This window comes from Girardinichthys multiradiatus, chromosome 6 (assembly GCF_021462225.1).
Source record: "Girardinichthys multiradiatus isolate DD_20200921_A chromosome 6, DD_fGirMul_XY1, whole genome shotgun sequence".
NCBI lineage: Eukaryota > Metazoa > Chordata > Actinopteri > Cyprinodontiformes > Goodeidae > Girardinichthys > Girardinichthys multiradiatus.
This window is the reverse complement of record NC_061799.1, coordinates 29,201,904-29,229,075: the sequence shown is the minus strand read 5'-3', so window position 1 is coordinate 29,229,075 and position 27,172 is coordinate 29,201,904. Positions and strand designations below refer to the sequence as shown.

Below are 27,172 nucleotides of genomic sequence, written 5' to 3'. Positions count from 1 at the left end.
TTGATGGCAGCCGCGCCCCTCCCGCCTGATCTCACATTCACCATGTGTCGCCACTGTTACAAAAAACGCATTTGCTTGCATGCTGTCGATTTTACATCTAGGAGGGCACTTCGGGGTAATTTCATTTGTGGCTAACCCACTGGGGTGGGAGCTGGGACTTAAACAAGCAGGTTATTCAACAAAAAGCCACATCAGTCTTGCCTAGAGCTATTACAAAAAAAAGTTACTCCTAGTGGTTAAAAATATCCCTTTTTTAGCTTTTTTCCAACAGAGAATAACAAAATGAGAATAAAACTTGGCTTCTTTTCAGTAGAAAAAAGAATATTGTGTAAAGCCATTAGATTGGGTGAAACCTTCTACTATATGAAAAAACAAGTTAATGTACAGTAGCTACTGTATTAGGACAGATTAACAGTTCAAACTTGCAGGTGTTTGCTGGACTTCCAATGGGAGTCCAGGTTGACAGGCTCTCTGCCATGTTCGGTGAAACGGGTAGACATTAATACTAATAACCAATGCTGGCATTGCTGCATTGCAGTTGAGTTATTTGCTGTTAAAGCAGGAAAAAAAAGCAGAAATAAGAACGAATAATATATTTTTTATTTCTTAACTACAGGATTTTAGCAATAACTGTTAGAGGAAATAAGAGAAATGTTGTTCTGGGTCTTTGTTAGCTGTCCTCTGAGGGTTATACAGGTGCAGGATATTACTGCAAAGTGAATATATTTCAGTAACTCCATTTGAAAAGTGAAACTAAGAGTTACTACAGACAGAAGGATATTCATCAAGCATTTATTTGTGTAATTCTTACTGATTATGACTTATAGCTAACGAAAAACCAAAATCCAGCTTTCAGACAGAATACAGGTCCTTCTCAAAAAATTAGCATATTGTGATAAAGTTCATTATTTTCTATAATGTAATGATGAAAATTTAACGTTCATATATTTTAGATTCATTGCACACTAACTGAAATATTTCAGGTCTTTTATTGTCTTAATACGGATGATTTTGGCATACAGCTCATGAAAACCCAAAATTCCTATCTCACAAAATTAGCATATTTCATCCGATCAATAAAAGAAAAGTGTTTTTAATACAAAAAACGTCAACCTTCAAATAATTATGTACAGTTATGCACTCAATACTTGGTCGGGAATCCTTTTGCAGAAGTGACTGCTTCAATGCGGTGTGGCATGGAGGCAATCAGCCTGTGGCACTGCTGAGGTCTTATGGAGGCCCAGGATGCTTTGATAGCGGCCTTTAGCTCATCCAGAGTGTTGGGTCTTGAGTCTCTCAACGTTCTCTTCACAATATCCCTCAGATTCTCTATGGGGTTCAGGTCAGGAGAGTTGGCAGGCCAATTGAGCACAGTGATACCATGGTCAGTAAACCATTTACCAGTGGTTTTGGCACTGTGAGCAGGTGCCAGGTCGTGCTGAAAAATGAAATATTCATCTCCATAAAGCTTTTCAGCAGATGGAAGCATGAAGTGCTCCAAAATCTCCTGATAGCTAGCTGCATTGACCCTGCCCTTGATAAAACACAGTGGACCAACACCAGCAGCTGACACGGCACCCCAGACCATCACTGACTGTGGGTACTTGACACTGGACTTCTGGCATTTTGGCATTTCCTTCTCCCCAGTCTTCCTCCAGACTCTGGCACCTTGATTTCAGAATGACATGCAGAATTTGCTTTCATCCAAAAAAAGTACTTTGGACCACTGAGCAACCGTCCAGTGCTGCTTCTCTGTAGCCCAGGACTGGGGAATGCAGCACCTGTAGCCCATTTCCTGCACACGCCTGTGCACGGTGGCTCTGGATGTTTCTACTCCAGACTCAGTCCACTGCTTCCGCAGGTCCCCCAAGGTCTGGAATCGGCCCTTCTCCACAATCTTCCTCAGGGTCCGGTCACCTCTTCTCGTTGTGCAGCGTTTTCTGCCACACGTTTTCCTTCCCACAGACTTCCCACTGAGGTGCCTTGATACAGCACTCTGAGAACAGCCTATTCGTTCAGAAATGTCTTTCTGTGTCTTACCCTCTTGCTTGAGGGTGTCAATAGTGGCCTTCTGGACAGCAGTCAGGTCGGCAGTCTTACCCATGATTGGGGTTTTGAGTGATGAACCAGGCTGGGAGTTTTAAAGGCCTCAGGAATCTTTTGCAGGTGTTTAGAGTTAACTCGTTGATTCAGATGATTAGGTTCATAGCTCGTTTAGAGACCCTTTTAATGATATGCTAATTTTGTGTGATAGGAATTTTGGGTTTTCATGAGCTGTATGCCAAAATCATCCGTATTAAGACAATAAAAGACCTGAAATATTTCAGTTAGTGTGCAATGAATCTAAAATATATGATGGTTAAATTTTCATCATGACATTATGGAAAATAATGAACTTTATCACAATATGCTAATTTTTTGAGAAGGACCTGTATGTAATAAACCTTACAAAACAGGACTTTTAACGTCGAAATGATTTGTTATGGGCTACACAAACATGGGGATTTACTTTACAGCTCCCCATCAGACAGTCACTACAACGTGGGTAAGCCACAAAAGGCCACTACTAAAGAAGCAGGCGGTTTACAAGGTGCTATATTCAAGCATATTAATGGAACGTTAGGTGGAAGGAAAACTGTGTTGAAAAAAGGTATAATTGCAGTCTTCATGAGTAATTTATGTCAAGGAAATCCTTTTTTGATTCATAAAATTGTGTGCATTTAATCAAAAACAAATACAATGACCTCAATGTTAAAACAAATCGCGATGTTCCAAAATAATAATAAAGCACATCATCCAAATATAAGTCAAACCCACAACATTTATTATTGACCCTCAATATTAGACTTTTTGTCTTTTAGAAAATGGCAAAAAAAAGTCTGGAAAAACTTTTTTGTTTTTTTTTAAGTATCGAGACCTGGAAAATGGAAAGAACATAATTTATACTGTTCCAGACGTTTCAAGACTGCAAAAGAAGCCTGTTTTCAGTAGCCTCACAATTCTGTATTAAATATCACTTTTTAAAATTTGTTTTATGTCATATTCAACTTTTCTAAAAACAAACAAAAAAACCCCCCAGAATTTTGGGTTTTATTACTTTTTAGCCATAATCATAAAAAAATAAGAAAACACTAAAATAAACACTTGACAAGTCATAAATCTATTTATGGAATTTTACCTTTTAAAATGAATTACTGAAACACATTATCCAAAGATATTCTAATTTATTGGATTTATTTATTATGGATTTGATGTGACAGCTAACATTCAGATAAGTTTACCTATTTGCTATGAGAAGTATACAGACAGCCATTTTGTTCTTAGAAATCAACACTAAAATTGATGCCACTGTTATTTTGAAAGAAACAAAGTGGTAGGCAGTAAGTAAGAGCGGTGATGGAACTGGGTCACCCTGGTAGAGATCCTAAAAGTCCCTCAGGAGAGTTGGACTTGCAGCCCATCTTGTTGTTTCTGGCTGCAATTTGTCCCTGGCTGGTGCAGTGACACCCTCAGGTTCTGCATGTATCAGAATTTGTCATTGCATGAAGGAGAGCTGAAAGCGTGCGCACGTTTAATTGCGTTTGGTGAACGTCGTGGTTGACGGGGCCCTTCTGCTGCCCTCTCCTGGATGACAGCCATCTGCGTGATGGTCAGTGTTTCCTTATTACAACTGGAAGTGAGGAGAATAACTTGGGGAGGACAGAGCAGAACTGGAACAATCAGCACTCAGCGAGAGATTAATGGCTGTGCACAAACATATGGTTGCTCTGACGCTAAAGACGTGTTTGGCATAACGTCTTCTAATAAATGTGGCTTCAACTCAAGACAAATATTCTGCATTGGAAATAAGTCACCAAATAGCTCCACCTGTCTTGAGAAAACAAAATGTTTTCTAAAATTAACACTGAAAATGGTCATAAATGAGGATGTAGAAATTCTTCTATGGTAAACCAACACTAATGCAAAACAAATTCTAGCGTACTTTATTCTCTTTATTTTAAAATGTATATATTTTGTAAGTTTTTGAATTTATAATTATTAAAATATTGATAATGTGCTGATTTAAGATTTCTGAGGCTGTGGACTAATTACACCAGAAGAAATTAGTCTGATCTAATATACTGTTTGAGGCTCGTCCCAGATTTCAGGGTTGGTTTTTCTCTTTAGATGCTGAGCCCTTCTTGAAGCAGCCTTCAGACGATACATGTGGTGTCAGCTCATTCAAGACTGGATCAATACTTCCAGGTCCTTTTGAAATAGCAGGCCCCGTCCTGTATAAATCACTGCGAAAGACAGGAGCTTACTTCCAAGCAGAACCCCTTTCCTCCTTTCCACTCAGAGTTAGGTGATGCTCTTCATCATGCGCGACTCTGAGTTTCTAAGTCACCAGCAGCTGGGAGTGCTGGTCGTAAAGCTGCTTCGCAATGGAAGCATGCTGCTTTGAATTAAAACATTTCTAAAACATCACATAGTTACATGAAAATAGGTTGAAATGAAGAGATGATTCAAGACAATTAAGTTACAAGATCAGTTTTCTAGAGGCCTCCCGGAGGTATCTGCCACCCTGCTGTCGGCAGAGCAAATAAAGGCAGGAAGCGTCCGGGCCGGCAGTGCTGCAGAAAGCTAAAGACGAGGACCTAACTGACACCGCTCAATAAAAAAAAGCTTTCATCAACATGCTGTGAAGAGAATAATTTCCCCTCCAATGTGACCTTCCCCTGCCGGCCTGTACTTGAGGCCCGTGAGAGAGCATGTCTTTATTATAGGCTATTTGCAAACACAGGAACAGGCAGGAAAAGGGGTGCATTTCGATGATGTTTATAGTCGCTGTACTATTTGCGTTTACCTTCAAGGTTGTGTTAGCAACACTAGATTCACCTCCCGGTTGGGTTTTAATGTCTGCTTGGTGGGTTAGTGGGAAACATAAAGGCTTAGGTTTAATTAAGCGCAAATCACCTGCTAATGTCTCAACTCATGACAATACGTATGAAAAGAAGGAAGCAAGAGTCCAAGAAGCCCATGGAGGCATTGGTTTCCCATTGCTTCAAGGTCACCAGATTATTTCCCCATGTCACTTTCCCACGGCAACCTACTTACGATTAGAAAATTATTCAAAAAAGCCTCTTCCTCATCTTTGTACCACAAATACTCATGATACACATAATTTAGCACAAAACAAATGGTTTAAAAGAAGCACGGACATGCAGATTAAAATGAAGACACCTAAATGATCCAGAGGCTTATAACAACATTGCTATACAACATTTTCTCAATGCAAAGACTTGGCTTACGCAGTCAATGTTTAAGCCAGTGTTGATGGTCAAACAAAAGGAATGCTGTAAATTTACATACAAATATATATTAATTTTTTTATTTCACGCAATAGAATAAACAGATAAAAATATAATTTTTGATGAACTTATCTCTCATAATAAAGGTTTAACACTAAACAGCTCTGTCAACTCTTCATATTTGGTAGAATAGTAACTCTGCAACAACACACCTGAATCAAATGGCTGAAGTACCTCCTCGACATGGCAGGAAGGCCTGGTAAAGAGCTATTCCCTTGATCCAGGTGTGCTGGACCAGGGATTTAGGATAACAGCTCTGAAGGACTAGCATTGGAGACCACCGCTCTCGAGGACTAGAGTTTTGAGTTTCTTTTACTATATTATCGGTGTTGTGCAAAAATAATTTAAAAAGGAACACAGTCATGGGTGTAGCTCATAATTTTTGAGAACTTTGAAATGATTAGTGCCGATTTTGAGTGAAGAACTTGGAGGGAACTAAGCTCACTTTGACATAATTTAATGGGGTCCTGTTAGGGGGTCAACGAAAGATTTACATTGTGTTTTTTAGCAGCAAAATAGCTGCGACATTACCCCTCAAGCCACGCGCTCAGTGTCTGCTGAGTCTGAGTGTAGCAAAGCCTTGCATCGACCCCGGTTGGTAACTCCTATTCATCTCCCCTCGCTTTAAACTGGACTCTGCCGCTTTCGACTTAGCTTTATACGTAAGGATATCAGCTGAAGGCTCAAGCTCCTACCCTTAAAAATTATCAGGGAAAACTGAAGGGATTTTTGCTGCCCGATTTCTTTTTTTGCTGCGGTTTGTAGATAAGATGAAGCAGAGACGCTCAGAGAAGGAGCTTTAAAAGTCTTCTCTCCGACCATCCTGCAGGTAGGTAACCAAAAGAACAAGAGAAGTAATTAATTCAAACGATTATAGATGTTGTCAGCTATTGTGCATAAACGGAAATTTCAGTTTTTGGCCATTTATCGCTATTACTGTGTGTTCTCGGCTGTGCAATACCTGTTTAAAGGGATTTACTTGGTATTAATGGGAGGGATATAAGTGACCACAGTTACAAACGTAGTCAAAATGACACTTTACACTCGAAATGTTCATTTATGTTGACGAAACTGTTAAAATATGTAAATGAGAGCCAATGTTTTGGAAAAGCTTGCAAATTTGATCTTTTCGGCATTTTGAGATACAGTTAGTGTGAATGTTTTTATAGTTGCATCTTATACATTGATTTGAAAGCAAATCCCACACTTTCAGACTGTGTAAAAACCAGTGATAATCATAGAAATACCTTTACATTTACGTTACTCAAATTTAAATCCACTAGAAATTAAAAGGAAGGCTAAAAATTGTGTTTTCAGTCAACATTAAACTTGTAATAAGTGTTTAAACTCTAGGGTTTAAAGGAGAGAAAACACTGAAAATATTTGTTATGAAGATGAAACAAATTTTCAGGAATTAGGTGTGTAGAATTTTAGAAGCTACAGATATCATGATGAACACCTGAAACAAATTATAATGCAAATTAATTTCAGTATAAAATAAATTAATAAGTTACCACATCATTAGCATTTGTCCATTCTAGGTATGGGGCAGTATGAGATTCCCATGGTATGATAACCTTGAGAAGAAATACCAACATGGACCTGTATTTACTTAAACATTTAAAGCAAAAATGTAAAACATGATGAGCTTTTATTTAAAAACGGAGAAAACTACAATTCTTCATACTTATACCACTTATTTGTTGTTATTTTGATTTTCATACAAAGACTTAAGCAAAATGTAGACTGAACACCGACTAACTTTAGTAGCAGATTTAAGTAAACGTATTTATTGCAAATAATATGATCCCTTGTTGCCGCGCTGCTTCTTATAGAGTAACACAAACATAACGAGCTGATATTATCGGTTTATTTAGTCAATGGGCAGTACTGCATTACTCAAAGGTCTATTCAGCCAGAATAAACTTTGGTTACTTCAGCATTTTTTTGGACTCTCATTAAAACGGCTTAAACCATAGAAACTGCAGTTTTGAAATGTGACGTTTTTAGAACCGTTGCAAACTGTGACACCATTAACTGCCTCATGGTCATCTGAGCTCTTAAAGTCAAACCCACGACCTCAGATCTTGTTTGAACCATTTTCATATTTCGAGGTATTCACTAACCTCTCTGGCGGTTCCAAGTGACGTGATATTATTGTGTGTATCCCTTTCAAAAGTCTAGATCTCATGTTTTCTGGTGGACAAAACTGCAGACCTTTCCACACAGATGAACAAAGCTGTAAATATGAAATCCGGGTTTTGCAGAGCAGTGAAGAATTTAGCTTCTCTGAAGGTCCTTCGATCGACAGTCACTCTGCAAGCGGTTGCTGTCACCGTATTGGATGGCAGTCTGAAAGGCCCCCCATGATGTACAGCCTCATGACAAATCTACCGCTTTAAATCAACTCCCCCTGCCTGGTGCACCCAACACATTTCCCCTTTAACACTGTCTATGTCAAGCCCGTTCCTTAAAGGAAACAGAAAAACGTAAATAACCCTATGCATATAAACAAGCTGTCCGATTGGAGCTGATGAGTTGGACTTCTTTGGCTGTTAAACATCTAGGCACATTGGCTAAAAAAATAAGCTGGGACTGAAAAATGGGTTTGTTAATTACAATCTATTGTTTGGTGTGGAGAAGAATGGGGATCAAATGATCTTGGATCAGCTACTGCCTCTCTAAGCTCTAAGACAACAGGCCATATTCTCCAGAATAGCTGAGAAAATGTCTCACAGCCAACTTGTTAACAGGAGGAGAAGGGGGACTGTCTGTCTGTACTGTACATTGAACAGCCAGAGCTACATAGACACTTCTACATATTCCTCAAAGATCCAGGACTGTGATTAGCATTCATTTATTGAAGCAACTTGACCATTTCCTGATAATTTACCACAATAGAGGCGCACCATCTTGTGCGTCTCCATCTGCCTGCAAGCTAAAAGATGCGGAGAAACCAATCTCGGCCCTCTCTGACCTGTCATAATGCATATACATGGGGCCACTGACTTCAGTGTCCGCACAGGTTACCAAGGTAACATGGCCTGCATTATTCAGCAGCTCTGCTTGGTTTAGATCTGAACACGATGGCCTGAATGTGTCCCTCAAAGCACTTTAAGGTTACCAATACACCACACACAACACTTAAAGATGACAGTACACAGCAAACTACCAACTATGAGTAAAGATTTAACAATTTCACCCCCATGAATGCCATTGGAAAACTATTAAAGCTTGCACTTGCATAAATTAGATAAATAAATATAGAGTGAAATAGTTATATGTATTTTTAAGGGGTCACCAGCGTCTGGTACTGTTATTTTGGGCGTCACAGGCTAAAATGCTTGGGAATCTCTGCTATAAAGGATCGATTCACGAGGATAAAGAGAAATACTAACCAGAATACTAACCAGATTTCCATGCATCATTTCCCCTTCATCTCACAATTATACACTTTATTGTGCTGTGACGTGAAAATCTCATACTCCACTGAAGAATGCAAAAGGTTTATAAAGTATGAATACTTTTTCAAAGCACTGTATGAAGAGCAACATACAAGGTTTTGACAAAATCGGACCTTAACACATAATTGAGAAACACTGCAGGATGAGCTGATGCTAATTTTACTCCATCATCGCCATGTTTATATAAAATCAAGTTCAAAAACGAAGAAAACAGGAAGATAATGACATAATATAAAAATCACAGCATGCAGCACGGCACTTAAAAACCTACCCGATGACACTGTTTAGGGGCTTTGTGGGGTGTTAAACCATATCTACAATAATGCGAACTGTTTAATGAATTTTATATGCATTCACTCAGCTAGGAATAACATGAACCCCCGTTTTTTTTAAATCTCATAAAAAGCAAAATAAATAATTTCACTTATTTCAGCACGTCAGGTAAATAGATAAACTACACAGTTTTTAAATGGAGGGAGACGGCATTAAAAATGCCTGACAGCTGGGCTGCGGTAGTACATCACCTCACTCTTGTCATATTTATTACCTTCATTGCTGGGGCCCTTAAAGTTGCACAAATAAATCTGGCTCTTTCTAGGTTTGTCAGGAGAGTAAAAATACCATTGGTGGTTACAGTGGCATCACATTGCAAGCTTTTCTTTTTGTATGTTATAGCCACTATCCCAAAAGCTCTTTATGCCCTTGAGTTGTTTCAGTAATGGTATATAACCTCCACATCCCACCACCATCCATCCTTATATTCCAGTTTTCTTCCTTTCAGCCCCCATCCATCTATCCCTCTGCTTCCCTCACCCATTGTTTGCCCAGTATGTGATCGTAGTTGGAACTCATTGCTTAAGCATGCCACAGGACAAACAGCATTACAGCATGGCTGAGCTTATCTATTGGCTCAGAGCCACACTGGCCCAGCCCTGAGAGGACTTGTGGGCACTCTGATTGGTCACAGAGGGATTGGGGCATGTATAAGCTTGTCCTCTGGCTGATCTGCTGGACTGGCACCAGCTCAAAGGGAGAGTTGGGACACTGGTAGAGCGTCTACTAGTGGGGGACTTTTCTACTCGCAGTGGATGCTGCAGCAACCTGGCACTCAGGCTTGCTGAATGAAGCAGTCGCTGCACTACAGATGGTGCTCTAATCAAAGAGTATCTGTACAGCAAGACAACAGAGAGTCTAACCGAACACCTGGGAATAGTAACACGCAGAATTAGAAGAAAACAGCAAGAGCAGGATTAATTGTTTCAGAATACATAGTGTGCTTTAGGCATGGGCAGGTATGAGATTCTCACAGTAGGATACCTTTAAGTAGAAATAACCCTGGTTTCCCAGTGTTAACTCAGAAATGTCTAGCATGGTCTATCTGCTTTTATTTTAAAAGAAGAAAACGACAATCGTTCCTACTGCCATTTGAATGACATAACATATTGATGATTGCAGTTATTTTAATGTTGTCTAGCAAAAAATATAGAATAAACACCTTCTAAAATCTTCTTCTGTGCAGAATAATATCAAAATTGCTAGTGTATCACAAATACAGTATCATTACTGTAATATAGCTGTACCCAATATCAATATTGCAAAGAACTCTTTAAGCTACAACTAATTATAGCTAATAATATAAAAACTTGCATTCAGGCTCTCCTCTCTATGGCTTAAGACATTTCATCATCTTTTTATTGCAACACAAACGCTGTTTTCAGGTAAGGTCAAAACTACAGCTACATTGATTCTTTTGCCAAAAACAGAAGATGTAACATGTAGGATGCAAATTTCTCAATAAAACCATGATGCTGAGATGTAAACAATGAATTTCATTTTATTTCCAATAGCTCGATAAACTACTCTGTATCTGGGGTCTGTGCGTGCAGTGAATGCAAAGCAGAAAGACGTTAGCACTAGGAGTGTAACGGTACAATTTAGACAAACAAATTAAAAGTGGCCACTATGGAACTGATTGGAGATTTGTTTTTTGTTTTTTTAATTAAAAAGGATAAAAGGGTATAGCCGATCGATGAATGGACAGATAGATCAGAAATAAAAACTTGAAAAGTAACAAAATTGTTATTTAGGATTATTTTTTACAAGGCCCGACATTTGAGGCTGTTACTCCTGCACCTTCTCTGACATCTCATTAAAAGGATTTTAAACCATAGGAACTATTTGATGGAAAAGTTTACAGGTCTAAAAATGTTTTAATTTTTTTTTTAATCCTTGACATAACTTATAGCTGGTAACCACCAATGCCTATGGTGCATTATAATATGTTTTTGCTATTTTGAAATTAATAGATATTCTGATTACTGTCTCACTTTTGTCTGGTCAGAGGTACACTGTGTAGGACTGATATGCCTAAATCGGTGTGTACAAATCCTGAGTGGCTAAGCCATATTTCCTGTAAATAAGCATTTAACAGTTAGATTGATCTCATGGTAAATCTGGCTGCCTTTCTTTTAATAACTTCTGAAGTTCAATACAAAAAAGAGACAAACTAAAATCAGGTGGAGCATAATAATCAAACCTGCGCAATGTCAATTAAACGTATATATTCTACATTTCACAGACATGTGACTTTATAAAGCTTCATAATGCATTGGCATTTTTGCAGTTTGCAATTCACTCAAAATAAAAATGTTGGGCAAGTAACGTATGGTAGAAGATGAGAGGCAGGATAGACACAAGAGCTTTTTTCCTGCAGTGAGGCTCGAGGGAACAATGTGCTGCTGGATCAGAGAGCCTAACTGCCATCGGCTTCCCCCTCCAGCACCAGGTAGGTTGGCCCATTCATAAATCATTTTTATTCCTTCAAGCGCTTAGTGGCTTTACCTCTTCAAATGATGCACTGAGTTAAGGGATGAGGAGGCAAACGAGGGGGGTGTGGGAAGGAAGGAAAGGAGATGCAGTGATGGAAGAGGTCTAAGTACATTAAAAAGGGATAAATCTGTGAGCGTGCCTTCGATCCTGTCCAAATTAAAAGGCAAGCTTCTTTTTTCTATTTTAAATTTGAAGTTTTACAAAACAGTCTCCAGTGTTTTTGTTTGTGGATGAAAAAAAAACTTTATTCCACCTAATGACCAAAGCAGCTGAGTGTGGGGGAAGTTCAGTCACCCAGACAGTCGTTACTCACCTCCAACTTATTGATTAAAGGCTAAATTGGCCCAAATGCAAAAACAATGAACGAAGGTCAAGGCTTCAGACTTTAACCTAATCCTGTTGAATTTTCTGACCACTTTCTGAGGTGCAACAAAGTAAATGTACAAATCCAACATGGAGTTACACCTGCATCTGTTATGCCTAATAATGCATAGGAAGAAGCAGTAGGACATGCATGTCATGAGCAGCATGAGATGACAATTTTGTTTTGTTAACAGTGTCCAAATATCAGGGACTCTGTTTGGAAAATAAATCACTGCCTTTAGAATCTCAAAGAGACCCAAATCCAAACCATGATGCAGATGTTCGGAAGAGCTGTTGGACTGCCAAAACCATCACTGGTTGTGCAATACACTCACAGTCCACAACAGGTTACTGCAGGTCACTGCAGCTTGCATGGTAGAAACAGTAGCAGTCGAATTTACATACACTCTTCATGGCCATGAAGGTCACGTAAATATTTGGACATTTTAATAACGCATTTATACCGCCCTTTTTTACTGGATAGAATTATTGTGTAACAAAAATATTCAGTGAATTTTAAAAACAACAATTAAGTGCACGAATTTGAATTCAATGCAGATTTCCTTTAATCCATAAACCATTTATACATTGTTGGGACCCACAGCCATAAGTTACAACAGGAAATGCAGTACAAACTTTTCTGGAACTTTCAAAATAAATTGCATTTAACCGACTTCCAGCACAACTTCAGAAGGAGGAAACGGGATAACTGCGGACTTCCTGTGACGTCACTAACCAAATAAAAGCACCGCTCTTGCTACAACTTGCCTCTTCAACACGGCCTCCAGGGGGACCGGATAGAGGAGGCAGCATGCTAATGTCTCTTTGCTGGCAAAAAGACATAAAGTCTTCAAACTGGATCCAAGGGTGTCATAAGATCATGCGATCATATGCACAAGTTGAGTACTGATGAATTACTGTTGAAAGAATCCGGTATTCATTCATAAAAGGGAGATTAAGGTATAAGCATTGCTTTACTTTCTCTCTGAGGCCTGCAGAAGCAAACTGTGTTCCAGAGTTCCCTGCAGAGACGCGGTCTCTACGAAGCCGAGTCTGAAGGAAGGACAATGGCCCCGCATCACCGTGGTTACGGTAACGTGCAGTTGGTCAGCGGACAGAACGAGCCGTCTTCCAGCAACTGCTCCGAAGGTTAGCTGGAAGCTAACCCTTTGTTCACAGAGCGGCCACACCTTCAACCACCCCACAGCTACGGAGGTTAGCTGACTGTGGACTTTTCTTCAAACTTCACCATCGCCCAGACAACTCCTCAACACGTTCATACGAGGTTAGGTTTGGGCAGAATAATAGAGAAGGATTTAGATTGAAATGATCTAAACGTTTTTCATTTTATGGAGTTTGGTTTTGTTTGGGTTGAACTCAGCTATCTTGGTGCTAGCAGACTTATCAGCAGCACACGTGTTCAGGTTGTGTTCTTTGTTTGTATGTTTTTAAAGTTAAGACGAACTTTATTGAAAGGGTGATGTATGAAACAGAGAAGATCGGCCATAACGCGCTGTCCGCGCTCATGCATTTTAACCCTTTTATTGACGGTATTTTAAAGGTGTGTGTTTGATTCTGGTGCTAAGCTATCAGCCTTTGTTAGCTTCAACTGCTAACAGCTAATGTGCTTGCTGCCAAATAATATTTACCCAGAAAGGTTTAGTTTTCAATCCAGTAAATAATGTGTCCCTAACATCATTTTACTAAATTTAATAACTAAGTAAACACCATTAAGCCCCATTTCTCCAGAAAGATTTGGCTCTTTTTCGAAATATTCCCTTAATAATATTTCTTTAAATATTATTTTAATAAATAAAGGGAGCTAATGAGACCCCGTTGAGAATTAGTCATCCAGAAGGTTGGCTTTATTTAGCAGATCATTCTTTAAAACATTAATTTAATCAAATAATATTTGATCTGATCTTGCATTGTGAATGGTTGTTCCAAGACTAACTTCACGTCACTTCCAGGTTCTTCAAGATAATCCTTGGTCCTCAAACATAAATAACATTGCATGGTAATGTTGCATCACTCTTTTGGTCATGGTTTCAATCATCTTTAATCAACTTGTTAATATTGCACATAGCCCATTAGTCTTCGTTATTCTTTAATTCTGCTTGGTAGTTTAGTTGGATTGTTTTAGCATAGTAAAGAGTTTGTTGATTGAAATATGTTTGACTTTGAGTTGACTTATTTTTGTTAATAAATTCTTGTATTTTAAGAAATTGTGTGAATTCATTCCATCTATGTGCAGAGTTTTTGCTGTTCAATAATGTCAGAGCTCGTCTCACACCTTTCTATTTTGTCCTAATACCATCGCCTTACTGGGCTGGTATTCACAGGACAACCCTTAACAGAGTGTAATATTTGATCAAATATAAAAATATTAATAATAAATAATATTCTCAGATTCATATTCACAACATTCAGGTTCAGATATATATACACACCCTTGGTAATATTAGGTGAAATGTCCTTTAGCAAGCTGCAGGAAAACCACCCAGTCTCTTTAACCATCAACAAACCTCTGGCATATTTCTGCCAGGATGTTAGACCATTATTTTTGGCAATCTAAACTGGTTGGTTTCCGGGCTAAGCCAGCCTTTAAACATAGTTCATAAATTTTCAAGATGGTTGAGTTTCAGGCTATTCCAGTAGTACAATGTTTTTGGGTTGGATAAAGCAGACAATCAGTTTTAAAATTGATTAAACAATATTGGTTAGAAACGAATCGGTGTGCGGCGTAGCGGTAGAGCGCACGACCCATATACAGAGGCCTCAGTCCTCAACGCAGCTGTTGCTGGTTCGAATCCCGACCTCGGCGACTTGTGCTGCATGTCCTTTCCCCATCTATTTATCCCAATTCCTGTCTGCCTACTTTCAAATGACAAAAAATAAAGACCACTAGTGCTACAAAAGTAAAATCTTAAAAAAAAAAAAGAAGAAAGTTCAAGAATCATCTAGGAACCTTGATGCGTTGCACAAAGTGGGTAAAATAATGACAGAGAACTCAATCCAAAATCTTCAATCTAATTACAAACCATGACCCTATAATTTTGACCATGTGTGGATTAGAGAAAATTCATGTCTGGATTTGATTTAATCTTGTTCAACAAAGTTCTCTTTTTAATAATTTCATACAAGTTGTATGATTGTCGTACCTCAGAAAAAAAAAAAAAAGTTCAAATGTGTCTTTAAAAGCCCAAAATGAATATAACATTATTTTAAACGTCTGACCAGCACTGTGATGTTTATGTTTCAATAAGCATTCTAGTGCATTAGTGACAATCTACTCTGGGCAGTCCTTATGAATACTTGAACATAGTCTGAATGGAAATATATTTTAAACTCATAGAAAGGAAAACCTGACCTAGTGTTCATCGAGTGAAACACAACACATCCATTAGCAGACCCTTAGACCCTTTTCTTATTGATCGATTAACTGCTCAGCTAAACATTCAGCCTTGCGCTATTCATCATGGAGGGAAGACATAAGCCATGCTGTTGTGCTTCTGGAGCAGATGGGATTGTGGGATGTAATTGAGATTAAACTGTTGGGTTGGGTGACTACAACAAGCAGAGGGAAACCCAAAGAGAAAATAAACAACGCACAGAAGGGCAAACTCAGCTTAGATAGTAAAGCACCCGGATACAGGATAAAAATCGCACCTTCTTAGTGTGGAAAACAGGAAACAAACTTTTGGTTGAGCTATTAGGAGAGACTAGGGCTGCCTTACCTAGTGAATAGTATTTCTTGTAAAAGCCGTACATTTATTGTAATTGTTCAACTGCAATTCGTAATAACGATAAACCTCAAGCACCTGTAGGATCTTAAAGGGGAATTTTAAAAAATCCATAAAGTTAATCATTTGATTTCAGGCCTTAAATCATCTTAAACATGCCTGGGTCTTAGTTACATGTAGTTACAGGTTAAATCTGTATGGTGTAGTTCTGGCTGAGGGCTTTAATTGTTATTACACTATGACACAACTACAAGTCCTGGAAAATGTCCTTTTGTGGTTTGTTTTGGGAATTTAAAGAATGTTCTTGATCATTTATCTACCAGTTCCTTAATCTACAGAACATGTGTATTTAACATGGTTAAGATAAACAAATGTTCTTATTTACTATTTTATTTGTCATAACCGATCCCTCTCAGCACAGTATTATTTTCAAGAGCCAAATATTCAGGATAAACTACCCTTGGCCAAAGTTAAGTGGAAACTGACCTGTCCCTACAGCCAACACAATGGGTGTTTCCCTTAAAAGGTAATCAAGCTATGTAACCCAGACATGGAGGCATCTGAGCTGAAAAAAAAAAAAAACATCTCAAAGTGTTAAAAACATTTTCATCATAAGTCATTAATTATTTAAGTTATGCATTTGTCATTATGTTATTAAGTTAGCAAGTCAAAGTTATATAATGTGCTACATGAACGTCTTAATTCTAATTACAAGGGCTTTAAAAAGGTCTCAGACTTTTTTAAGATCAGAAACCCAACATCAGTTAAGTACAAATTTAAATATATGATGCATTTTATCCATTAGGCATGGGCAATTCTGTATAATTTATCGTTATCAGGAGAAACAAATATTACAATAATAACAAACTCCAAATTGAGTTTGGGAATCCCAAGAACTGAGAATAGTTAGGATTGTTGTCATTACTGTTTATATAATTTTTCCCACTGTTGCTTCCATGATATGATCAATAAACATATTTGATAATAAGACTGAATGCAAATACTGTCTGCTGTTTAGCACAACAACTGCACTACTTAGTGTAACTGATGTACTAAAGTACTAAACCCTTCTTATGTTTGGGAGGCTCTGACTGTATGCAGTGACAGGCTTATAGCCAGAAAGACTGAAATGATTTTTAACGTCACTTTTAATCTTATTGTGATAAGATTTAAAGTCCATATCGATCTTCCCTGATTTCCATCAAAGAAAAAAAGCCTGAGTTTCAGCTGTGACTGTGCAGAATGACTAAGGGATTGCTTGAAACGTATCAATTTAGAAACTGTAAAACTCTGGGTCTAATTTTAGGCTGGTAGAAAGTCCAATCAATCAGTGTCCGATACCCATATGATTGCATCAAAGAGCATTTTAATACCCATTTCTTTAAATTGCATGATGCTATTTGCTTTAAACAGCAAGCGATGTCATAAAGAAGACCAATGTACCAGTTTGTGGAGGAACCGACCAAAAGCTGTAGGTATAAAAGGAGCAGAGCAGAGCCTGAAGAACAAGGGAGGGCAAAGAGGACATTGCTCCTGTACAGAATGAATGTGCAGCATGATGAGACCAACTAATTAAATAGATTCTTCAGTGGGCGCGCCTCGGGAAAGCTTGAAAAAGACACTTGAAAATTAATGAGAACTCAAAAAAAGGAGAAAGCAATGCAAACTTTCCAGCACCTGAGGTGAGGCTGCCGCCTGTAGCCTTATGTTCTCAAAAGCAGGGTAAATAAATGAATACATCAGAAAATCTTTCATTTTGTTTCCATACCACGCAAGCTTCTCTGCACTATCCCCACCCCCATTTCACCAGTGTGCATTTCCTCTAAGTTTAGCAGTGAGTTGACAGAAGACCTACTATAAGCAGCGTATTTCAGCTTGACTTTAAAAAGAAGAGTGATAGAGACGGGGGTTGGGTCAAAAGGATAGAGAGAGCAAGAAGGTGGTACCGGAGGAGCCAGCTGGTGGTAACAATGTAAAGCAAGAGACAAGAGGGGGGGTTCAAGTATATTCAAGTGGAAGCACGAGAAGACCACTTTATTTGGAGCTACTAAAAATAGCGCAGCAAATGGTAGCAGGGTCCTATCTGGTCTAGTGCTGCTCTCTCCCTCCAGGCGGGAGGAATCGATGGGCCAGGAGCTAGCTGCATGGGATGCTTCCCGGAGCCTGTGGCCAATGGCTGGGAGGGTGGGGGGAAGATATAGAGTGGGTGGGGCAAGGAGAAGAGCAGAGTGGGAACTATTTTTTGCACTGCTTGACTAAAAATGGTCAAGGGAGGTAGAAAGACAAGACACAGGAGCAGCGCGGCAAAATGGGGCTGAGGCGGGTTTGACAGGCTTGCCTCTCTAGAAAGTGGTAACCATTCAGTAGAGTCATCCACACTCTGAGGGGGGAAAGGTAAAGAGTTCAAAGAACCTGTACGACGCACTGTGCATGTGCTGCAGAAATAAGATCTGGAAACATACAAATAAAAATCACAAAAGCATTTTTACATGATCCTGTATTACTCATCTCTGAAAATGATGATAGAGTTAACTATTAAAACCTTTAAATCTGTCACTCTTGATACTAGTATTCAGTAAAGTTCATACTTTCCTCGAAAACCTGCTGTATCAAGTAAAACAAATTGTTAAATTTATTTTATATATTATATAAAAACGCTAAATGCCTTTTAAGAGTGTGATGTGTTTTTATAATATGTAAAATAAATATTGGCTATAATTAAGGGGGGGGGGGGGGCTATACATGCTGCTTATAATCATATCAAATTTGAAATTTTAACAATGCAGCAGCTGGGATTATCCAGCATTTTCCTCAACAGCACCAACAACGAAAGCAGTAAACACACTGATAATGCATCAGCTTTCTGCTTCAACGGGGAGGATGTCTGATAAACCAGTATAAGCTGCCAACTGTTGGAAAGCGCTGCTGGTTGTGAAGGATGGCAGCATATCAAAATAGTTTCAGCTTCTTCAAACTAACTAATCAAAGTGTTAACTAACAACAGACAATAATGAGGCTATTACGCTATTCCTGAAAGAAGAAGTGCTGATTTTCTATGCTGCCCACTTTTTGAAACACTAGAACATATTGATCCAGAGAGCCTTAGAGCATTAGCTGGTGTCAATGGTTAAAATAGAAATGTAGAGAATTATTATTATATATTGTTATTGCTAGAATGTTGTGTTTATTTAATTTTGACGTATAAAAAATCTACTCGGGTACTTTTGTGTGCTGTTTGCCAAATTTCATTAATAGGCAACATTAGATATGCTATTCACCAGACAAGAAAAGGAAAACATATGATTACCACACGGTGGGAATTTTTTGAAATTTTGTCAACATATCATCAGGAAAATGACAAAAATCAATATTATATACAGTCTAGTTAGACTGTATAAAGACTTATATGATCGCAAAAGCCTGTACCGATTATAATGCAAACAAAGGGGAAAGACGTTAATATCTAAAATTTTGTTTTATCAAACAAATTCAATAAATCTAAATCTGCAGTACGAAAGCAGCGTTCAGGAGCAAAATTAAACTCCGGTGCTCGCTGAGTGATGACGGAGAGGGAAAAAGGCAGAGTGGGAGTGTGTCTTTTATAGTTTCTGCCTCCTCGACTCATCAGGGCATCCTCCCAGTTTTCTTTCCTTATGATGGGAAGGAAAACGCTGCAGCTTCTTCCCAGCCCTTCTTCACCCAACTGCAGCTCTACAGCTTCCTTCTCTAAAGCTATGACTTGTGTTTGTGAAGGAATGTATATATGTATATATGTGTGTGTGAGCCTTTTCCTCTTTTTTCCCCATCTCCCCTCTCTGACTATAGGACTCAACCCGCCCGTCATCCCCTACACCGCCACCGCCTCCCCCCAAACATAGAAGCTGAATCAGCGAGTCAGGCGTGCACCCGGCACACACGATGGCTGCAGCAGCTGGAGCGCTCTCTAGGTCATTATGGCTCTTTTCACTACAGGAAGAGGAGGGGAGGAGAAGAGGAGCAGCACGGATAAAAAAAAAAAAAAAACTAATTTGACAGGTAATATATACTCTTCTTTGGCTTTTGGACGGAGTTTACCCCTGATTGGCCTTGACATCTCACATCCCATCTCTTGCCTCCCTTCTTCTTCGGACGTGTTAAGCGCATGGTTTGCCTCTGAGCCGCATAGCCGAAAGAGGGAGTGGAATGTACCGTTCTGCAGTAGCAGCAGCAGCATCACTGGGACGCAACTTGACCTGAGAAAGAACCTTTTGGGCTTTTAACGCCTCCTGCTCTTGTTCTTCTTATTTTTAAAGAAGACAATAAATGAAGGCATTGAAAAAGGAAAAAGTATGGACAAAGAAAGATGAATGTGGGAACGTGGAAATGGGAGTTGCTGTGGTCCACACGGATTTTATCCCAGTTTTTTGCACTCTCCACTCTATCTCTCTCATCTTGCCCCCCCCTCCCCTCCTTCTGTTGTCTTGCTCGCTGACGCTCTCGTGTTCCTGGCACTGGCCGGACATGCTGCAGCAGCCGAGCTCTTTGGCTCATTAGGCTTCATGGTTGCAGCTCTGCTGCTATCTAATGACGAACTTGCTAACTCAGACTTGCACGGGTGCGGAGACACAATGCACCTTTTGCATCAAACACCTTTCAAGATTTTTTGCCTCAAGGATTCTATGATTATGTGGACTTTTTAAGTGTTGTTTATATCTCTTGTTTATGTTTTTGATACTTTTTTTTCCCTTTTTCGGTCTTACTAAAAACATTGGGTGTGGGGTTGATCAACGGAGGTAAGTTTGCAGATGTGCCGCACTTTTAGGACCAAGGTGTGCCGACAAGGGCAGAAGGATGGAATGTGGCGACCGGAGAGGAAAAAGAAAGTATCGGGGGTAATTAACAGCAGGCAGGTCATGAGTCCTGGGAAGAAAAGAGGATTGACGGCACACAGCTGTGAGCAGTGTATTAATACAGATGTGAGTGAGTGTGTGTGTGGGGGGAGATTTGGGCAGCAACGGCTGGCTGAGTAGATGTGTGTCACAGGATGAACCTACAGCACTCAGGGCTATAACCCAGTTTCCCCTCTGTATCAAACTACTATGGGCTAGGCAGGGCATGCAGGGCACACGGTACTGCAGCAGACACAGCAAGCACCAGGTTAATTCACGGGTCTATCCCAGCGTACGCGCGAAGGAATTTCACTGCCTCTCTCCTCGTATGTGCTCACCCTCTCGGGCAGCTGTGACATTTCCTAAACAGAACGTCACACCTTCAGGACCGGGCTTATCCACCTTCCTAACTCTATCTTTGTGCTGAGAACAGCCGTCACCTCCGCTAGCACTTTCTCTCATTACTATTCCAAAACCCTTCCTCTGCAAAAGCATTGCACCACTGTTTCTTACTAGATTTTATTTTTATTCAACTCTCTACTACCTAGTCTACGAACGTTTATAAGCTGAACTGGCTTCCCATGACCCAGTGCCTTACTGATCAGCCTGGTAGTCAGCTTAGCGTGGTCGGAGCCAACATCAACTTGTGGAATGTGCTGGTTTGGGGGTAAAGACTCATTAGAGGGCCTGCTGAGCAGTTCTCGCCACCATGCAAACAGTCATTGATTTGCTCGGGCTGCCCTGCAACATAAAGTCTGAAACCAGAGGAATGGCAGACTGGTCAAATCAAATGAGAAACCATAACCATACAATGATGATTTATGAAAAGAGGGGAGAGAGAAAGGGTGAGGGGTGGGCAACTGGAGAGGGAGGGGGTATACCGAGGACCAATCCACAAGTGCTGAGTGGGCATTAGCGGCTTCATGTGACCTATAGCCTGTCCGCACGCCTAAAGCCCAAATCCTGCTTACAATAGCTTCCTGTTCAACTTGGATCACTGTCGTTTTCAAACATCAGCACGCACTCCAGAAAGCTATAGGCAGGGGATGCCGCTGACGCAAGTGAGATAAGAGACCAGAGTTAGAGCTGTGCATGCTGGCAAGACAGCGTTAGGACACGGGGAGGCATGCTGGAAATGGTGTAAAAACAGGGCGACAAAATCACAGCGAAGAAGTCGAACTCAAATGCAAGTGGGCGGGGGGAAGCGGAAATGGTCAGTCTGTCTGTGGGACCCTTCATATATAGGCACATGGTTGCTGCTGCCAGGAAACCTTAAATGCTGGAAACCCCTACTCCTGATAATTCATGAAGAAAGCTCATTTTTGTTTGTTTTTTTGCAGTTTTTTTCTCTAACATTTTTCCAGAGAAAACATCAAACTACTCCCCTCTCAACCCTAAAGACTAGTCCCGGTTGCCTTGAGGACAAACGAGGGGGTTTGCTGGGACCGTCGACTACGGTATGGACTGCAAAGTTTCTGCTGCGTTCAGGGGCGGGGGGACTGACTGCTCAGCCTTACATGGCAACCAAAGGAAAGCCTTGAGTGTTGAACTGAATTTACACTCAAAGTCACCTTACAGTGCACACTACCATACTTGGGAGAGGGGAACAGTGAGGGGAAAAAACCCCCCGTTCTGCTCCTAACTTCCTGACCTTGGCAAAAAAGGTGAGAACATTTTAAAACTAAGATTACCTCCCTGGAGTACATACTTCTTTATGTACCCATATGAACATATGAAAGCTATGGAATGTAAAGAAGTATGTATTCTTGGTGGGGTGCAAGTCCTCGTTCTGAAAACATGTATTGTGAAGATATTTTGCTGCTTTTTTTTTGTTTGTATGCCTATAAAGAGAAACAGACTGAAACTAAGGGAGAGCAGGAGGAAAAGAGAATGATAGCTAATACTCACACATTAGCTATACTGTCTCTGGGCAGCCTCACTGCAGCAGTAATCGCTGTAGGGAACTTAATGCTTTCCCAAACTAGCTGACTTGGCCAATAAAAAGCTCTCATCCAAGATATAGCAACAATTCATCGGGGGTAATTACACAAGTTAGCATAAAAAGGTTGGAACCCCGTCTGGGGCTCCATGTGAGAGTGTCAAGTAGTAGCATTTGCCACCTACGACTACTTGGAGATTCCTTGTGACCTTGCTGTATAAACTGGGTCCTACTGTCATTCTTGGGTGATTTTGCTGCATTACGGCTTCTGACAGCCAGCCAACTGCAACTTAGCACCAACTTCACTCAGCAGTGAGTGGTACGCAGGGAGCTGCTCCTAAGTATTAACACCATAATCTTTTCCAGTGCTGCTGCATGGCTGAAGCAAGGTGACTTGGATCAAACCTCCAACACTGCTCCACCCTTTAAATAACAAAAATAAATATGCAACTGAAGGAGAGTATGATGCTGATGAGGCAGAAGAAAATTGTGCGGTTGCTGCATTGTATGGGTTCTATGTTAACAATCTTCACTACAACTGCACTGTTACTTTTGCCCCTACACCGAACCCCCCCCCCCCCCCCCCCCCCCCCCCCCACCCCCCCACACACACACATCCCACCCCCTCGCCTCGCTTTCTCTGAGTCCTGCTCTTATTGTTCATGTTTGCTATGCTTGCCAAATGCTTTGCCGGGCCGCATGGCAGCCAGATTAGACCATCAAAAAGTGACAATGCAGGATCAGGGTCAGCTCTGGCCTGTCAGCTGATTCTAATTGTTGACTGCTTCAAACAAACAAAAAAAAAAAAAGGCAACAGATATGGAAAGAGGTCCAGAGAGAGAATTGAGGTTAGGGGAGAGCCAATAGCTTAGCATTCAGTTGTTTCCGTGGTGAGCTATTCATATCTAGCGCTTTCACCCACTCTGGCCCCCCACTTCTCTGCCCTGTGCTTGGATCATAAACAAGGACGCAACTTTAGCACAAGTTTACTTCCCTTTAAAAACTTTTAGGTGCCGTCATAAACAAACGATCATAACCACGTTTTATTTCAAGGTTAAAAATAAGTTATGACTGCAAACAAATATCTATTTTAATAAATTTGACAAAACTAGACTACACTATTTTCATAAATGATTTGAAACTGGATTTCAGTCTGAAAGGAAAACTATGTTACGGGTCAGGTTAATTCACAGACGTTTTAGTTGAGCAAAAGACGGTAAAGAAATAACTTGCATTCCCAACAGCAATTCTACAAGTTTAAATTAGATAAGACACAGTTAGCATAAACTGAATCTTGTTCATATTTTCTTCATTTTGTGAACAGACTAGATATATTAAGTAAAAGCAAAATATTTTAATAATAAAGACTGTATTATCCCAAATCAGCAGCTTTTTAGCCCCTTCACAGTGGCCTTAAATAGCATTGGCCAAACCTAATGAACTGTGCAGTGCTAAATAGAGTTTTCGCTCTTTTCTGTGTTTTTGATACAATTTGTGCGTAGAATATCTTCAAGAGAATGAAACTAATGGTGCAATGAACACTTATTTGTCATGATGTTATAAACTATGTGCTTCCCTCCCCCCCCTCTTCATTTTACAGAACTATAAGATAAAAAATAATGCATCCATTTTACTTTGTAAAGGTTTAGTGTTCTCCTTACTTCTAAAACCTAAAAATACAATTATTGTTTTAATTTAATCATTAAAATGTTTTTTATTTTTACGTATTTTTAAAGGGTCATGCAGGTTTAGTTAGCAGGACCAAGGGCAAAAATGTCTCTTTGGATGTTAAGGTTGGAAGTAGGAAGTCAAACAACTAATAGTTAATAAAACCCGTCAACTGGAAGTAAATAAGTTAAGTTCACTGAGGAAACCTAGTCTGCACACGCACTCTTTTTAGTTTATAACGCTTTTATATCCATCTGTTTCGTAGCTCTGTTCATTCAGCACCCTTTTCTGTGTAGACATCAGAGGCATGTGAGTTTCTGTGCCATGTCCTGCACGTTTCACCAAGCCCTCTCAATAGCCTTGACCTGCTGTCTAAGTGACAAACACAGCAGATGCTGACATTATCAAATGCTTGGTGCTTATCGCGCCCCTGGCTTTTGCCCTGTTATGGCCCTTAAATGAGTTGAGCGGTCCAGCCACCTGACTCTGGAGCGAACGTGTGTAAGTGAGTAAGCATGAATGTGCATGTGCATGTTACAAATAGACCTGCCTGGTGTGCCATATCAAGCTGGCCTTATGTTGACCTCCATGCTGTCTACTAGCAGGGCTGTATATCGCTCAGCTGTCACCGGCCACTTGGAGGATTTCATTTGTGCCTTGGCAGAAAAAGTCAATAATTATAGCAGCTGACTGTGTTCACAGCCCCCGACCCCTGCAGAATAGGGTGACAAAAACAACTGGGATATCAGAAATAAATATGTTCTGATTAGAAATCTCTCATAAAGGTCAGTCAACAGGGCACAAATCAAAAAATGTGAAGCACGGTGACTTTTGTGGAGGACTAGGTAAGGAAAACTGAGGACAATGTTTAGAGGTGCAGCGATAAGCCTTTTCCTGCCCGGTAACGATTTCCAGTTTTCTTTAAAGTCTGTCCTGCTGACTCCGATTTAAGTCAACGGACGACACTGAATGGAAGAAACAAACACAGGCTGTCATATTCAGATCTCTATAAGACAGAAAGTAAAGTAATGCGTTACAACATAAACCTCACAGAAGGTGCATCGAAGCATATGCTGGTGGTCGATGCGTCTAGAGAAAAAAAATTATGGGAGTACTTTTTTTGATGGATTTTATAAATAAGTAAAAAACATAGATTTTTCAGAACTTGACCTGCCAATCACTAATCAGCGCCAATCCAGGGATTCTGATCTCAGGCCGTTTAACCCGTGCATCTCTAGTTATGCGGCAGGTTTCTAACTCTACAGGCTCCGTCTAACTGTGCAAAAATAAACAAGCAAAGCAGCAGGATAAAATGTAAGAACTGATGTTTTTCTAAACAGAGCGTCTTCTGATCTTGTAATTCACTATGTATTACACTAATGTAGGATTTCACATGAATGCAAAAGTTTTCTCAAGATCTTTATATGCAACTATATATTATAAGTCCTGTACTACAGCAAAACCCTACAAAAACAAGTCAAATAATTTTGAAAGTAACTGTTTAAACTGAAAGCTCTACACAGCAAATCAGCCTCAAGGAGTTAAAAGAGCAGCTTAAATTAATGTTGTGACTTGACACCCTTGAGTGCTGCAGCAGGAACACGAGTCAAAGATCTTGTGCATGTAGTTATGCCTCTGCATTTGTCTGCTGGCCGTCTCGGTGACCGGAGCAGCAGCGTGCTTGCAGCGGGGCCCATCTGTCAGAGCCTGTAATTGCTTCATGACTCCGGGACATTTGACTCAAGTGCACCACCACAGATTATTCTGATCCTTTTCTCAAAGAACATTTTCTTGCTCTGTGAAAGGGGTAAAACTTAGTAAGATGCCGAGGAAGATGAATAGGCTACATGGGAGGCAGCGAAGCTTGATCACTTGTACCTGTGTATTATTGGGGTGATGGTAAATGGGGTGCAGGTGCTTAATATAACTGGGTGTCACATAGGTTGATGATGGCGAACAAGGAAAGTGAAATAAGGAACATGCACTGGTGGTCATTTCAGCTGCTGAGCTGGGTTATGAAATCTATTAAATGTTCTGCAAATGTTAACCAATGTTTGGGGGCCAACACCTTTAAAGCAAAGAAAAAAACCTTTCATACCTACAGGTATAACGTGAAACAATGCTTTGCTAAAGCTGGTAAAATGGAACCAAATCACCTCTTGAATGGATTTGGTCCCCTTCAACCAGCTGTAGCTATGCTTTGATGACTCCAGGATCCACGATTGGGTTTGACACCTTCAAGAGGCTGTGAGAACAACAAGCAGGTCCTGGATTATGACTGATGTAAGCCTGTCCTATCATCATCCGGTATGCTAAGTGACTCTAACTATTAAATCTGTGTCAGTTTTGATCAATAAAAAAACAAAAACAGCTTCACATGCTAAACTGTTGTATTGTCCTCTTTTCCTAAGCCTTGACTCTCTGCCACACCAGACAACAAACAGCTGTTTGAAACAACATAACAGGGCAAAGGCATGTCAGAAATACAACACTGATGTGTCAATGTGAACACGTGTTGACTGACCAGCTAACTAAGACACTAGCTAGAATAACGTTCATTAGATGTTAGCAGTCAGGTACACTCTGCATAGTTTACAGATATTTCAAAAAAAGCTAAGGAGTTGTAATGCTGCTCAGCATCTGTGGAAATGCAATCTAATGGGTTTAAACACAGTCCGAACACAGACACTAAAGGTCTTTGGCTCCTCTAAGGTTTGATCATCATTGTCTGCGAGACAGAATTTCTCCCAATTGAATGCATTTATTTAGTATTAAATCTGCTGATGTTTGTTTTCTCTATTTTATAAAAATGTAAAAAAAAAAGGTTTAGGTGTAATAAACCTGTGCTTCTGCATATATTATATTTGTAGATAATTTCTGCTAATTTAAATTTGTTTCACAAATGATGATACTGACTGAAAATAAATCTCTTACTGATTATATTGAT

At 39.9% G+C, this 27,172-nt stretch overlaps 1 protein-coding gene and 1 long non-coding RNA gene across 7 annotated transcripts in view; one reads left to right on the top strand and one right to left on the bottom strand.

The window, feature by feature from the left end:
• Window positions 1–27,172, bottom strand: part of mib1 (MIB E3 ubiquitin protein ligase 1) — a 67,034-nt gene that overhangs the window by 19,004 nt on the left and 20,858 nt on the right. The window lies entirely within an intron of this gene.
• On the top strand, window positions 21,616–26,610 carry LOC124869844. Its single transcript, XR_007038668.1, has 2 exons — window positions 21,616–22,282; window positions 26,330–26,610. It is a non-coding gene; the product is annotated as an uncharacterized LOC124869844 (long non-coding RNA).